Below are 14,369 nucleotides of genomic sequence, written 5' to 3'. Positions count from 1 at the left end.
GCTCCTCTTGCTGCAGCACTGTGTGGTGTGTGTCTCACTGCCTTTTCTTTTCATCCCTTAAATCCCCTTCCCCTATTTTTTCCTAAAAGTTAAACACTATATAGAGATTGTGCTGTGAAGGACCCAAACAACCTCTGTGGCTGGTGCCACACAGCACCTGGCCCAGTCCCGGAGAATCCTTTTTTTTTTTGGATCACAGCAGTGTCATTTACTGTGCTGTGACATCCGACTGTAACGTGTACACCAATACCACAAACACACGTTACTCTTTGTGTAGGCCACACTAGATTCAACTAAAGTGTAGCAGACACAACATCATAATATAGTGCCATTAGTGTTTCTTATACCTGTTTGTAGTCCTACATGAATAAGCACTGTTATGAATGAGTCACCGTAGGAGGCAAAAGCAGAAATACAAGCTAAGTCCAGAAAACCAGAGAAGTTGGCAACTATCAGATTGCAGACCCCTGAACCTATCAGCACAACTAGCAGTAGCCGTGGGGGGTTCCTATGATGCCCTAGACCCCTCGATCACAGCCGGAGAATTAACTAGGCCTAAAGAAAGAAAGGGGAAATCTAAACTGCCCCAGAGCAGACCCCAAAGCAATAGGCAGCCCCCAACATATAATGATGGTGAAGCAAGATGAAAACACTAACACAGACAAAAAGATAGGCTGAGCAAAGACGGGGCCCAAAACTACCTAGATAGGAAAGGACAGGAAGGCTGCTGTCTGCAATCTGCCAAAACCCTATCAAAGACATAAGCCAACAAGCTGATATGAAAAAGGCCCTGAAGCAGCTAGGCTTCAAAAACTAAATCAGCACTCAGGTATTTTCAGAAGACAGAGCTAAAGGAATTCAGCACACCCCAGCAGGGAATGGCAGAAATCCAGACAAACAAAGCAAAACAAAGTTAAAGCACAAATGTAAAAGGCCGAGCAGTAAACTTAGCTTTAAAGGAGCAGGAATTCAGACTGGTCTCCAAGGATCCCACAGAGAAATCACCCGCAGGGTAGAAGGGCGTCAGCAGCCTTATATCCAGTCAGTAACTCCACTCAGCCAGTCATCATCATCAGCCTCAGGTGTTTGATAATCAGGCTCACTACCTTTCTTTACCAGAAGAGGGAGTTCCTCGGGCCTCAGTAATGAAGGGGAAAATGAACTCACAACAAAGCACACTAATTCCTAATAATTACTTTCTTGCCATTCTGAATCCATCGATAGAGATGAAGGCAGGGAGTGAGGGACGTCCCCGCGGCTGCCGCGGAAGAGGTGCATCAGCAGCTAGACATGGTGCACATCCACAGCAAGCAGCAGGCCCAAGTCACTCAGCACCTACTTTCACCCGGCAGCAGTCATTTATTCGCAGATTGTTAGGAGCGCAGGGCCATAGGCTGATGAGAGGATCAAGTAGAAACCATTGTTGGTTGGATGGCAGCTGAGGAATCCACCTCAATGAGCACAGCATCCTCCCATGACCTCTCCACCACATCGGGTCAGGCCACTGAAGAGCAGCACCCATCTGCTTCTTCACCGCCCACTAAATTGCCCAGACATTCAGAGGGCCAGGAGCCAACCTTAATCCTCTTCTCAGAATCTGTTGGCTTGGAATCTGTGTGCCATCCAGACAGCACTCCTGCAGCTGAAGAAGAGGTAGTGTGCACAGATGCGCAACCACTGTGTCCGTCTGAGGAAGAAATGGAGGGTGGGCCAGTGCCCACAGTGACCAGACCCCAGTCAGCAGATGATGATGAAACTCAGCTGCCAGTTTCTGCTGCCGAAAGTGTACTGGATGACGAGGTCCTTGACCCATCGTGGCATGCTGAGGGGCAGCAAGCAAGTGGGCATAGCTCAGAGGAAGAGCTTGCAGGTGTGGCGCAGCGTGGCTGTCCACGTGGGAGAGGAAGAGGGAAAAATTGGTTGTCAGCTCCCTCAACTTCAGCACCGTTAGGAGCAGGGCTCTTTTAAAGAACACAAGGGGTGCGCCCAAGAGTTGTGGTGCATGGGCCTTTTTCGACCAAGTTGCAGATGACGTTACAGTAGCCAGATGCAAGCTTTGTCGACAAACTGTGCGGAGAGGGAAGAACGTCAGCAACCTTAATACCACCAATAGGTTGACGTATGTCAGGAAGAGGCACCCTGTGGAGTGGCAGCATCACATCCAACAGCCACTGGCACTTTTACCTTCTGCTGCTTATCTGGGTTCCAGTAACGTCAGCTGGTTCTCAGTAGAGTCAATGGCTTAGGTCCCTCCTTTGTGGTATCCGAGTTCCAGTAACGTCTGCTGGTCCTTGGTAGTGCATTCTGGCACAGGTTACCTCCTGCATAGTTATGGGCCACCAGTAACGTCAGCTGGTGCCCGTTAGTTCCATTGGCTCTTATGCTGATTTCTGCTGCCAATACGGGTTCCAGACTCACCAGCTGGTTCTCTCAAGTTCCTGTGCCTACTGTTACTTCTGCGTATTTCCTCTGGGTTTGGGAAATTCTGCGACCAGCCAATAGCAGGATAACCATAGACAGAGGTTTAGGAAGCAGTAGGAGCAGATGTACATGAACCAAAAGCAGAATATCAATATGCAGAATTACTGAACAACAGTAATAAAGTCAGCAGAAGAAGACTAAGCATGGTTTAAAGAGTGTATCTGTTCCTCCACGTGGTGCTCCTGGAAACTCCCTGCAAAGCAAGGTGAGCTGAACGCGGACACATGTCAGTCAAAGGGCATATTGACACCACCACCGGCAGTTTTATTAATAATGTAAAATCACTAACCCTAACTATCCCTAACCCTTACCCTACTAACCATAAACCCTAACCCTACCCCAACTAATCCTAACCCATAGAAAAAACACCGCTATTAGGCTAGTTTCACATTTGCGCTTTATAGCGCTGCGACGGCCTGTGCATGGCCGCCGCTAAGCCCTGCCCCCTGCCGGCTCCCTGCCCGCCCCATCCGGTCATCGCTGCCTACAAGCGCACATGGGCACTTGCGATCTGCGCACCCTATCTTTAGCATAGGGTGCGCAGATCGTGCGCTGGCCGTGCGCTAGCAGGATTTTGCCGTGCGCTGCACACTTTTGAAGGTGCGCCCGTGTGCGCCAAACGCAGCATGTTGCATTTCGGCACGCACGGCGCACCTTCAAAAGTGCGCAGCACATGGCAAAATCCTGCTAGCGCACGGCCAGCGCACGATCTGCGCACCCTATGCTAAAGATAGGGTGCGCAGATCGCAAGCGTCCATGTGCGCTGGTAGGAGGCGATAACCGGATGGGGCGGGCAGGGAGCCGGCATGGGGCGGGGCTTAGCGGCGGCCCTGCGCAGGCCGTCGCAGCGATATAAAGCGCAAATGTGAAACTAGCCTTAAGAAGATGTTTTCCAGCTACATCTTTCGCTCCGTGCATTTTTCTAGCGATTTTTTTGCTCCTCTGCCTCTGCAAACTCCTTCCCCATTATCCTGAGGTGTTTCCCCTCCATTTTATCCATTATATAGCACTGTAGTGGTCATTTTGTAATTCCGATTTTTTTCTCCCATTGACTTGCATGGATATCGGAAATCGGAAATTCCGATATCCGATATTTTTTCAATATCGGAAATAGGAATTCCGATACGATATCGGGCAATATCGCTCATCCTTATGACATCTTACGGATTATCATTATCTGCATGGCATTATGGGGATGTAAGGAGGTGGCGGGGACTCTGATTTGCCTCCCCTTTCTTCTCTGCCTCATGTGGTGCCCGGGTGGTTTGCCTGTAGTGTTAAATGTCATCTGTCTGTATTTAATCCATGTGCTGTGTTTGTATTGTAGTAATATATTCCCTAATGTATAACCTGTTGTATTGTTAGAGTAGGGATTGAAAGAGTTAATAAAAGGGGCCGGTCCAGCCAGTGGGTAAGGAGCAGGAACTTCCTGCTTCTAGGCAGAGCCGGGGCAGGATTTCCCGAGGCAGGACATGTGTCCCTGTCTGGGACACAAAGGACCCCTGGCTGGGGAATAAAGGCTGCCACAGACTGCTGTTATCGTCTGCCAAGCAGCGTGGAGGAATCCTGGGACTGTAGGTCCATCTTCACAAAGACTGTGTGGCGCTCCAGTCAGCCATTGATGCTGACCGGCCTAAAGCAGATACAGGGGCAGATCAGGAACCCCTATTTCATGTACAGTAAAGTTTTCCCTGTTGGATTAGAACTGTCAGGCAGTAGACAAAATACGGAAATGACGGTCCAGCTCAAAAGGGTAAAAGCCAAAACATTTCACTTAGATATCCATAAAATAGATATGCAGAATACAAAATGCATGAACCCTACCGGTTTTCCGGTCGGGTTCATGCATTTTTGTATTCTGCATAACTATTTTATGGATATCTAAATAAAATGTTTTGGATTTTACCCTTTTTAGCTGGACCGTCATTTCCGTATTTTGTCTACTGCCTGACAGAGCTGTGGCCCGTGCTTGAAAGCAACATGGAAGTATAAAGGGTGAGCTGCACCCCTTTTTTTTTCTCCTGTACTTATTGGATCAGAACTGTGCCTGACATGTTTTGTTCCTGGATCCTCACCTTCAGTGACTGCAGTGAGCGTGGAAAAGAAGGTAACTGACTGTGCTGTGGAAATGTCTTTTTCATGTGCAAGTGGCCAGGGTGTTTATAGACTGAGGCTGAGTTCACACGTGGCGTTTTTTTCGCGTTTCCGCGGCGGTTTTAATCGCGCGATTTTGCCGCGAAAACGCGAAAAATAAGCATCCCATGCATTCCTATGGGATTCCGCAATGCTGTGCTAATGCTGCGGTTTTTACCGCGGCGGAATCGCTTTGCGGTAAAAACCGCAGCATGCTCATTAATTTGCGGAATCGCGGCGATCCCGCACCCATAGGAATGCATTGTTCCGCTTACTTCCCGCATGTGGCTGTGCACACCATGCGGAAAGTAAGCAGAACAATTGCGGATGGTACCCACGGTCCGGAGGAGAGGAGACTGTCCTCCGGGCTCTGGGTACCATATCCCTGTAAAAAAAGAATTTAAAAATAAAAAATATTGTTATTCTCACCCTCCGACGTCCCACGCAGCCTTCCCGCTTCTCTCCACGCTCCCGTTCCCAGTAATCCTTTGCGAAAATGCCCGCGATGGCGTCCGTTCTCGCGGGATCCCGAAGTCTCGCGGTCATTCGCGCGACGTCATCGCGAATGACCGCGAGACATCGCGATCCCGCGAGAACGGACGTCATCGCGGGCATTTTTGCAAAGGATTACTGGGAACGGATGCGCGGGACGTCGGAGGGTAAGAATAACACCATTTTTTATTTTTTTTTGCATTTTTTCTTTTACTACTGATGCTGCATAGGCGGCTTCAATAGTAAAAAGTTGGTCACACTCATCAAACACTATGTTTGACGAGTGTGACCAACCTGTCAATCAGTTCTCCAAGCGATGCTACAGATCGCTTGGAAAACGCTAGCATTTTGCAAGCTAAATACGCTTGCAAAATGCTAGTTTTTCCGCGGGAATTTAAAATGCGATTTTCCCGCGGAATGGAATTCCGGAATTCTCGCGGTAATTTCCGCGAGAGTTCCTGTACGTGTGCACTTAGCCTGATGCTTAAGTGACTCGGTCAGGACTACCACCCCATGCCACCTTGTTACAGGGAAGCCTGCACAGCAACCCAAAATGATGTTAATCCACTTTTTGATAATTCAGCAGCGTGGAAAATGGTTTCGAGCAATTTTTTTTTTTTTGGGGGGGGACCATGAATCTCAATGTTTGAATTTGTGTGAAACCTCCAATTTTTGGGAATTTGACTCAAACTCGATTCTCCAACCCAATCTGTACTGTTGTGCAAGATTGTGGAAAAAAGATGTTAGCTTAAATAGATGTGTTCAATTATAAATGTTTATCAGAACTATAAGGTTTGCAGTGGTAGGAGCTGCACCCCGGCCCTGTTCCCTCTGACTCATAAGAAGACACCAATGTTATAAATGGTCTATAATAGGCAGGGACCTTGTGACAAATTTTGCATTAGACACAAGATCTCAGCTTTTCAATGTTAACGGATTTTCTTTAAATAATACCCACATCAGTATTGTAGCATACTTGCCACATTCTTAAATAGTTTTGTAGTTACCTTGGGTAGATTCTGCAGAAGTTGCACTTATTTCGTTATTTTGTAAGGAGGAAGACCGGGCTGCGGGTGCCTGCATTTAGCCAGGACGGAACTGTCGAGGCTGCGTCCCATGTTGCCGGGGGGCGGGGGGGGAATAGGGGACCAGACAGGTCCCACGACCCTGGAAGGGGGCGTGTTTGAGCCAGAAACGGAGCTGAAAGCGCATGAAGCAGGAGTTAGTCTGCCGCTGGCAGAAGGAGGCATGCAGTGCACTCCGCAGGGTGACAGACAGCGCAGAGACGAGCCGCGGCAGAGATTAAGCAAGCGCGCCAGACAGACAGTGAGTGTGCAGAGTGCCGCATGCCCGGCTAGGCAGAGGAGTGTGCGCCAGATGCAGGGTCCTAAGGTGCATCCCCCTTTACCAATAGTCGAGCAGCAGCAACAGCAGCACACGTGTTGGACAGAGACTCCTGCAGTGCTCCCTACTTTGGCTACACAAATTTATGGACTAGGGGCTCTCTCTTGCAGGCTGCTCTCTTGACTGGGTATGACTGCCAACATCATGCTGATTGGCAGCCGGCCTCCTGTAGTTAGATCCTGGTTGTCAGTCAGCATGATGTCGGCAGTCACACCGTCAATGTAACATCAGCGGAAGCCACTGAATAGCTGGTAGAAGCAGTCAGTGACTGCTGTGTGCCACCAGAGATCAGTGCTAGACTCAGCACACAGGTAGTGAGCAATGACCTGCCTGTTCGTTCTTACACCCATAGTAAAGAATAAAATAGTTTTGGACACTCTCTTTAAGTTTAGTAGACCAAGTGATGGGTGCTATGAATAATGTGGGGATCCTGCCCTTACATTTGTTTAACAAATATAAAATACAGAAAGTGTCCTATGCGAGTCAACATCATGCCTTTTTTTGCTCACGAATCATTTCTGTTCTATAAAGCCTAACATCAGAAATGTACAGACGATACATTCACACTGAGGGCCCCGTCACACATAGCAATCTCACTAGCGAGATCGCTGCTGAGTCACAACTTTTGTGACACAACAGTGATCTCACCAGCGAGATCGCTGTGTGTGACAGCGATCAGCGACCGGCCCCCCTGCCGGTATCGCTGATCGCTGCAAGAAACCTCTGGACATTTTTTTAGTCGCTGATTTCCCGCTGGCCAGCACGCATCGCTGCGTGTGACAGGCGGGAGACCAGCGATCAGCTGAAAAATAATAAAAAAAATAAAAAATATTGTTATTCTCACCTTCCGACGTCCCGCGCAGTCTTCCCGCCTCTCTCCACGCTCCCGGTCCCAGTAATCCTTTGCAAGAATGACCGCGAGACGATGCGATCCAACGAGAACGGACGTCATTGTGGTAATTCTCACAAAGGATTACTGGGACCGGAGCGTGGAGAGAGGCGGGAATGCTGCGCGGGACATTGGAAGGTGAGAACAACAATATTTTTTTATTTTAATTCTATTTTTGACATGAATATGACATCAGCGCTAACGAACACAGCGATGCCGCGCGCGCGGCGCCGCTGTGCTAATCGCTTGTGAAGCTGTCTGTTTGACAGCTCACCAGCGATCACCAGTGATCCTGACACGTTGATATCGTTGTCGGGATCGTTGGTAAGTCGCTATGTGTGACTCCAGCTTTACACTTCAATAGAGCAAATTATTTCCTTTTCAGATAAAAGTAGATTTCTGTCAATGTTCTAACATTCCACAATGTCCATGTGTTACACCTTCCAGATTGTCCTTTATTACTTTACATTGTCGTTTTTTTAGTTTTATTATGTTTTAATCTTATCTATTCTCTGTGCTGAAGGAGACTTCGGTGCCTCTGCTGCTCCAACCTTTACTCTGTGCAGCAAATTAAAACCGCTAATATGGACTTTGCACACTTGGAAGGTAGCTTTGCCCACTGAGTGGCTCCAAGTAGAATTTCCTTTAGTTCTAATTACACACATTTATATAATTAGTTAGGCACACTGAAGCTCTTTTGTGCTTGGCGTGTACAGATTGTCTCCAGGGGCCATTGTCTTTGAGCTGATATATTTGTCTAGTGCTGCTGAACAGAGAAGATGCTCCTGTGGTACCTTCACTTCTCCCCTTAGCAATGTCAGGAGGTCTGTTAATGTAGATCTGTAATTTGCACCTTGGGGCTTAGAGATTTGGCAATGCCAGAGACTAGGGGAAGTACAATGGGAAGGAAAGGAGGAACAAATAGATGTGGTAGGAACAGACTGTATTGGACAAGCAGATATTCATAGTCGTTCTTCACTTAAATGGATTAAGACGAGTAAAAAGCGAATTAATAGCAAAAATACTTTATTGTGACTTAATTAAAATAGAATAAATGTGCGTAAAAAGTACATCATCACTTGGAACAAAGCTGTTTTATACCCCATAGGCTTTATCCTTGCACAGTGAGTGGTTTTCCCAGGAACCAGATACAACAACATACGTGTATTGGAAGGGGTGAGCTGTATCTATAACCTGTCTTATATCACTTCTTGTGTGCATAATCCCTTACAGTACAAGCATCAAAGCACATGAGAGTTCCACAATTTAATTCACACATTTTTTCCTTGCATTTTTTTGAGCAGCACATCAATTTTTTCAGTGTTTTTGCAGCAATTTTCATTCATTCAGAAGAATAGGGGAAAAACAAAAAAAACACAAGTAAAATGCATGTAAAAACACAAACATGCGCATATTCTATGCAAAGTGTTTCCTGCAAAAAGTCTACTTTTTAGTACAGAAAAATGCATGTGAACACACCCTGTTTTTTTTTGTAGTCACTGCTTCCTCTTTTCTTGTGTGAGTCTGACATTTTTTTGCTAAATCCAATCACCTAGATCAGGGGTGGGGAACCTCAACTCCAGCCACTGGTCAGATTCTCGGGGATTGGAATGCTCAGGCCGGTGGTTCAATACAAAAATGGTGGGGGGAACAAGAGGCGCAATAGTGCCCTATCACTAGTGACACTTGAAGTATGAGCGGTATAATACAGTTCCACTCACCAATTCCAGTTGTGTAACCCACAACTGGCTTGAGAGCATATCACAGAATCAGCTGCTGCAGGACCTCCACCAACCACTCGCACGTGGAAAAACCTTCAGAAAGTTGTGGGAAGCAGGATGTGTTACAGTCCGCGCTGCCGAGATTCACAGATCACCTGGGATGCAAGATGTTATAACAGTGTACTCCTTTATTTCCTCCTACGCGTTTCGGCGCCCTTCCTGGCACCTTCCTCAGGGATATTCCTGAGGAAGGTGCCAGGAAGGGCGCCGAAACGCATAGGAGGAAATAAAGGAGTACACTGTTATAACATCTTGCATCCCAGGTGATCTGTGAATCTCGGCAGCGCGGACTGTAACACATCCTCCTTCCCACAACTTTCTGCAGGCCGGTGGTTGGCATCATGCCGGCCCTTTCATTACTCCTTGCAGCTCGAGCATGCACACGCAGTGAATGCTGCGCATGCAATAAAGGATTACATCCTCACGCTGGCCAGTGCCAGCATGAAAACGTACTTTGTGGGCAGAGTCAAGATGCTTTGCACTTCCGTCCCACTAACGAAGACTGCAGTAACAGTCCCAGCATCTCCTGTAATGTATATAGCCTAGGACCAGCCCAGACCCCTCCTGTGATGTGTATACCCCCAGTCCATTCTGTGATGTGTATGCTACCGGTCCCTCCTGTGATGTGTATTCCACCAGTCCTTCATGTGCCCCAGGTCCCTCCTGTGATGTGTATGCCGCCAGTCCTTCCTGTGATGTGTATGCCCCAGGTCCCTCCTGTGATGTGTATGCCCTGTGATGTATATGCCCCCAGTCCCTCCTGTGATGTACTGTATATGCCCCCAGTCCTTTCTTTGATGTGTATGCCCCTAGTCCCTTATGTGATATGAATGCTGCCAGACCTTCCTGTGATGTGTATGCCCTGGTTCCCTCCTGTGATGTGAATGTCCTCCCTCAGTCCCTCCTGTGATGTGCATGCCCTGTGAGGTATATGCCCCAAGTCCCTCCTGTGATGTGTATGCAAATAGCCCCATCTGTGATGTGTATGCCCCTAGTCCCTTCTGTGATGTGTATGCCCCGATTCCCTCCTGTGATGTGCATGTACCCAGCCCCTCCTGTGATGTATATGCCCTGTGAGGTATATCCCCAGTCCCTCCTGTGATGTACATTCCCATAGCTCCTCCTGTGATGTATATGCCCCCAGCGTCTTCTTTTCAAAATTCATCGCAATAGTCGACTATGATCCAGACTGATGCAAATCCAGAAAATCAGTTGCGAGTAGCAACATCAATATGACCTGACATCACAGAGGCACCAAAGAGAAGCAGTTCCATTAAGGTTGAGTTAATTAAGTGTTTATGTAGATGGATAAATATGAAGTTGATCTTTTTCTATGGCCTTTGAATGTTGGTATAAATATCCAAACTGCCGCTGGAAGAAAAAAGGTTTTGCACCCCTGGCCTACATAATCATAAAAAAGTCCCAACTGTTGACATGATTTAAATGGAATCTGTCACCCTTTTTTTGCCCTATGAGCTGCCGGCATTGACATAAGGGGCTTATCTACAGCATTCTGTAATGCTGTAGATAAGCCCCCGATGTAAACTGAAAGAAAAACACATTAGATTATACTCACCCGAGGGGGCGGTCCGGTCCGATGGGTGTCGCGGTCCAGTGCGACGCCTCCCATCTTCATATGATGCCGTCTTCTTCTTCCCTTCCTGTAGTGGTGTGGGGAGGTTGAGCTGACGGACAGGTCTGTCTGTAGTAAGAGACAGAGAGATAAAGAGAAAAGGGTGTCATGTGGTAGTTTGCCCATTAGAGGGCAGTGGGGAGCGTAGGAGAGAGTGGTTATGCAACTGCCATGGGTCAAGGTAACTGCCATTGGTCAAAGGTTACTGTCAGGTGATGGTGGGCGGAGCTACCAGGGCTGGTAGTATAATGGCTGAGGGAAGGTTCTAGAAGTTCCAGTCAGCCAGGGGAGCTCACTAGATTTGAGGGCCTGCCGTAGAGAGAAAGACGGTATAAGGCCCTCAGAGAGTAACTGACAGTTGAGACGGTCACGGGGCCCAAAGGACAGTAGCGGCAGATGGAGACAGTCTGAGATTACCAAATGACGGTGTACTTTGAATGGTGAAGCACTGTGGTGGATGTGCCTAGGGCAGCCATAGTGGACAGAGTCACAAAGGATGCCACGATGTACAAAATAAGAAGTGAAAGTACCCAGGTCTGTGTATAAAGGAAATGCGAGATTCCTGTGGCGAAGTACAGAAGTCGTCAGAAAGGCTGTGAGTAAACACGGACCTGTTGAACTCAATTTCTGTCTCAAGTCTGTCGGCGTCAAGAAGTGGGTCACCCCCCATTCCTGTAGGATCACCTTCCCCGCACCTATCCTATAGTGGCTCCGGCACAGGCGCACTGCTCTGCCCTGTTGAGGACAGAGCAGAGTCCTGCATTGCGCAGGCGTCGGGAGAGGTCTGGCGCCTGCACACTGCACAATTCTGCTCTGCCATCAAGCAAGTATTTGATCCCTTGCTGATTTTGTAAGTTTGCTCACTGACAAAGACATGAGCAGTCTATAATTTTAAGGGTATGTTAATTTTAACATTGAGAGATAGGATATCAAAATTAAAATCCAGAAAATCACATTGTATAAATTATATAAATGTATTTGCATTTTGCAGTGAGAAATAAGTATTTGCTCCCCCACCAACCATTAAGAGTTCTGTCTCCTACAACCAGTTAAACGCTCCTAATCAACTTGTTACCTGCATGAAAGACAGCTGTCTATATAGTCACCTTTATAAAAGACTCATGTCCACAGAAAATCAGTCACTAATCTCTACAACATGGGCAAGACCAAAGAGCTTTATAAGGATATCAGGTACAAGATCATAGACCTGCACAAAGCTGGAATGGGTTACAAAACCATAAGTAAGACGCTGGGTGAGAAGGAGACAACTGTTGGTGCAGTAGTGAGAAAATGGAAGAAATGTAAATCGACATTGATCTGGGGCACCATGAAAAATCTCACCTTGTGCGGTATCCTTGATCATGAGGAAGGCGAGTGATCAGCCTGAAACTACACAGGGGGAACTTGTTAATGATCTCAAGGCAGCTGGGACCACAGTTACCAAGAAAACCATTGGTAACACATTACTGTCAGGATCCATTTTTGGATCTGTGTCAGTTTGGGCTGCTTACATATAAACTTTTTTCCTTTCCGGCCATCGGGGGTTAATGTCAGTTTTTCCCCCTGGTGGCCACTGGTGTTACTACATGCTTAGTTAGTCTGCTGGTGGTGACCACTCCCACCTTCCTATATAAGGTCACCTGAGGCATCAGCTGGTGTTGGTGATACACTTCCTTTTGGATAGCAACTGTGGTCAAGACAGGAGCTGGCTGACAGCAGTGGTGCTTCTGCTGAATGCTGATCTGGTGCCTTACTCTGCTGCTCGGTGCATTGCAGCAGATAAAGCTAAATTTTGCTTTTTAGTTGATTTTACCCTGAGGTGTCTGTCTTATCTTTTCTTTGGTTTTTGGTGCCGCTCACTTTTTTTCTCTGCCTCACCTCCTGGGGAGGGGGTTGGGAGTTTAGCTCAGGGCTAAACAGGAGATAGGGACAGGTCAGTGACTTGGGCCTCACTACCATCAAGTGTACCCCCAAGTTAAGGAAAGTCAGGGCACCCCCTTAGCCTGAGGGGCAGTTCAGGGGCCCAGGTTCCTCACCCCCAGTTTTCCCAACGCTGCCCCATGACAATTACGCCATAAAGGTTTAAATTCCTGCAATGCCCGCAAGGTCCCCCTGCTCAAGAAGGCACATGTGCAGACCCTTCTGAAGTTTGCCAATGAACATCTGGATGATTGTGTGAGTGATTGGGAGAAGGTGCTGTGGTCAGATGAGACAAAAATTGAGGTCTTTGGCATTAACTCAACTCGTCGTGTTTGGTGGAAGAGAAATGCTGATTTTGACCCAAAGAACAACATCCCCACTGTCAAGTATGGAGGTGGAAACATTATGTTTTGGGGGTGTTTTTCTGCTAAGGACACATTACTACTTCACCGCATCAATGGGAGAATGGGTGGAGCCATGTAACGTAAAATCCTGAGTGACAACCTCCTTCCCTCCGACAGGACCTTAAAAATGGGTTGTGGCTGGGTCTTCCAGCAAGACGATTGAAGTAGGAATCTAGATATACCCAGTCCATAGGAGCGCAAAGAACAGGAATCTGCTTTAAAAAAAATCCTCATTTATTGTAATATTATAGTCCACAACGCGTTTTGACAGATTAGTCTGTCTTCATCAGGTTATTGCCACCTGATGAAGACTGACTATCTGTCGAAATGCGTTGTGGACTATATTATTGCAATAAATGAATATTTTTTTAAAGCAGATTCCTGTCCTTTGCGCTCCTGTGGACCGAGTATACCTAGATTCCTACTTCAATCCTTCCTCATCTGAGGCACCCAGCTGGTGCTCCTTTGACCATCTCTTCTACAGTCTGCATTACAGCAAGACTGTTCTGCCCATTCTGTGCAGCTAGATATTTTTAAGCGCTGTTACAGCTATGGCCATTAGGTGTCATAAGTTGACCTTCTCTTTTATTCATGTGTTTGGAATTTTCTGTTCCCCAAATGGTTAATTGTTCAGAACCGCCTCTTCTTTCTGCCCTGGTCAACAACATGTAACCATTCTCCAGCCGTCTCCTGAGTAGCTCACACCTGCTCAGCTCAGCTCTTTGCAAAACCATTGCTATAACAAGCGGATTCCGTTTTTACCTGAATCATCCACGTCTTGTAAAACAATCTACTGAATCATCCACATTTTGTACAACAATCTACTGAATCATCTATATCTGTGTTCAATAACCTCTGATATCATCTACTACTGTTCTACGATACCATCTGTTATCTTCCATTGTTGTCCATATTGTCCCAATAAATAATAGACTTAAGCACCCAAACAGTCTTGTTTCTGGGAGTGGATGAAAGTTTAAGCCGTATGCTGGAATCCAGACAGCGTCATACATGGAAGAAGGCAGAGCAAAGACGATTACCTAAAATATACAGCCAAGGCAACAAAGGAGTGGCTCAAAAAGAAGCACATTAAGGTCATGGAGTGGCCTAGCCAGTCTCCAGACCTTAATCCCAGAGAAAACTTATGGAGGGAGTTGAAGCTCCGAGTTGCCAAGCGACAGCCTAAACATCTTAATGATTTAGAGATGATCTGCAAAAAGGAGTGGACCATT

At 47.1% G+C, this 14,369-nt stretch overlaps 1 protein-coding gene and 1 long non-coding RNA gene across 2 annotated transcripts in view; one reads left to right on the top strand and one right to left on the bottom strand.

Moving 5' to 3' along the window:
• Nucleotides 1–14,369, top strand: part of GRIN2B (glutamate ionotropic receptor NMDA type subunit 2B) — a 1,039,682-nt gene that overhangs the window by 621,460 nt on the left and 403,853 nt on the right. The gene's annotated exons all lie outside the window — the stretch shown is intronic.
• The window catches only part of LOC141098697 (uncharacterized), a 142,786-nt gene that overhangs the window by 13,488 nt on the left and 114,929 nt on the right, over nucleotides 1–14,369 (bottom strand). The window contains exon 3 of the long non-coding RNA XR_012234316.1: nucleotides 10,757–10,882. This is a non-coding gene — a long non-coding RNA (uncharacterized lncRNA). The remainder of the gene's footprint in view (nucleotides 1–10,756; nucleotides 10,883–14,369) is intronic.

Source organism: Dendrobates tinctorius, unplaced genomic scaffold, assembly GCF_039654945.1.
Source record: "Dendrobates tinctorius isolate UK_male_01 unplaced genomic scaffold, ASM3965494v1 ptg000094l, whole genome shotgun sequence".
Taxonomy (NCBI): Eukaryota; Metazoa; Chordata; class Amphibia; order Anura; family Dendrobatidae; genus Dendrobates; species Dendrobates tinctorius.
Note: the sequence above shows the minus strand (reverse complement) of the source record. Positions and strands in the feature narration are given on the sequence as shown.